General features: G+C 42.1%; 1 pseudogene; it reads left to right on the plus strand.

The window, feature by feature from the left end:
- The first annotated feature begins 1,230 nt into the window (after positions 1–1,230).
- Positions 1,231–1,766, plus strand: LOC121012803 (protein BEX4-like; annotated as a pseudogene).
- The last annotated feature ends 263 nt before the right edge of the window (positions 1,767–2,029 follow it).

Genomic DNA, 2,029 nt, shown 5'->3' on the forward strand with positions numbered 1-2,029 from the left:
GGTTAGTTAATAAACTGTGCAAATTAGAGGATGAACTTCATAGCAGTAACCTGACCTGCTAGTGTATGGTCCAGGAAGAATCAGAACCAGACTTCCTTTATTGAAACAGAACCAAATAATCAGACCAGAGGAAATTGCTAAGTTTGGGCAGCCCAAAGAGACTCTCAGGAATCTCAATATCTCTCTGCATAATGTCCTCTGTGCTATTATGCTTGATAGCATGTCCTTTATCCAGAGTCTCTGAAGTGGCTACCTTCATGAGACTTGAGTTCAAGATGAATCACTTAGTAGGCATGTGACTTTAAAAAGTTGACCTCTCAGGGTGTCTGGGTTTCTTAGTGGGTTAAGCATCTGGCTCTTGATTTCGGTTCTGGTCATGGTCCCACCGTTTAATTTGTGAGTTTGAGCCCACACTGGGCTCTGTGCTGACAGTGTGGAGCCTGCTTGGGGTTCTTTCTCTCTCCTTCTCTCTCTGTGCTTCCCCTGCTTGTAGGCATGTGCTCTCTCTCTCTCTCTGTCTCAAAATAAATAAATAAACTTAAAGAAAACTTAAAAAAAAAAAAACCCGTTGACCTCTTCAGTTTAAATTCCTAAACTATAGGGGCACCTGGGTGGCTCAGTCAGTTGAGCATCTGACTTCGGCTCAGGTCATGATCTCACAGCTTGTGAGTTCGATCCCCACACCAGGCTCTGTGTTGACAGCTCAGAGCCTGGAGCCTGCTTTGGATTCTGTGTGTGTGTCTCTCTCTCTCTGGCCCTAACCCACTCACATTCTGTCTCTGTCTCTCTCAAAAATAAATAAACATTAAAAACATAAAAATAAAAATAAATTCCTAAACTATAACAATGAAAATAGAAATTCAAATACCTAATAGATTTTTCGTGTTCAAAACAGCAACTTACATAAAGCCTTTTTCATATTGTAAAACTTCCATACAATGTAAATTACTATCCCATGTACCAAATAGTTACCAATATCCTCTAAATGCTGTCATAATATCTATCTCTTCTAGACACATTTTCAGAATTTCTGGTATTAGTATTTGAGTGTATTCCAATTGGGTTACTATATTATCTATTTTATGCCAAATGTTAAACTTCTGCAATTTAATTAAAATTCCTTGTCCAGACCTAGCCATCGCTTGCTCCATTGCTCCCTTCTCAGTACCTGCTCTGGGTGTCCCTGAGGGTGTGTGGGCCAGGGGTGGGCCCAAAAAGTAGGAGGCAGAAGGGAACCAGGTGTGGGCATCTAAGTGTCTTAGCACCGCAACGGTGGTTAGAACTAGGAGAAGGAGAAGACTGCAAAGATAGGCCCAGGAGCAATGGTGTCCAAAGAGAAACAAGGGGTGAAAAATGTCAACATGGAAAATGCCTAACAGGAAAATGAAGGAGAAAAAGAGAGCCCCAAGCAGGACAGAGAGGAATTATGCAGTTTGGGAGGGAGTGAAGGCCAGAACTGTGGAGGAAATGTCAACCTGGAGTGAGTGACATGACTTGTCCCGAATTTTTGATGAGCCATACCTAACAAGCATATTGATCACAATGAAGTGGGAGATGTTGTGGGAAAGTTCCTAGGACAGATGATGTAAATCAGAAGAAAGAGTAAGGAGCAGCACAGGAGGCACTTCCAAACTCATGAACCTGATAATTATTATGACTTTTGCCTTATACCTTGAATGCTAAGGTTTCCCTGAGGTTAATAACGTGGCCTATGTTCTATAAGCTTGTAGTTTTGTGATTTACTTTTTCTGTAAACCTTTTGGTGTTTCCACTTAAGAGTTTGTAATTATTGTTTTGTCTCAGTGTAAAACTTACTGTCCAAAGGGCGATTTCAACCAGTTTTGGGAAAAACTATTCTTTTCATAATATGATATTAATAAAGCAATTTAAAAAGCAATCTCGGTAGGGGCGCCTGGGTGGCGCAGTCGGTTAAGCGTCCGACTTCAACCAGGTCACGATCTCACGGTCCGTGAGTTCGAGCCCCCCGTCAGGCTCTGGGCTGATGGCTCAGAGCCTGGAGCCTGTTTCC

Source organism: Herpailurus yagouaroundi, unplaced genomic scaffold (assembly GCF_014898765.1).
Source record: "Herpailurus yagouaroundi ecotype Mexico unplaced genomic scaffold, PumYag 29, whole genome shotgun sequence".
Classification (NCBI taxonomy): Eukaryota; Metazoa; Chordata; class Mammalia; order Carnivora; family Felidae; genus Herpailurus; species Herpailurus yagouaroundi.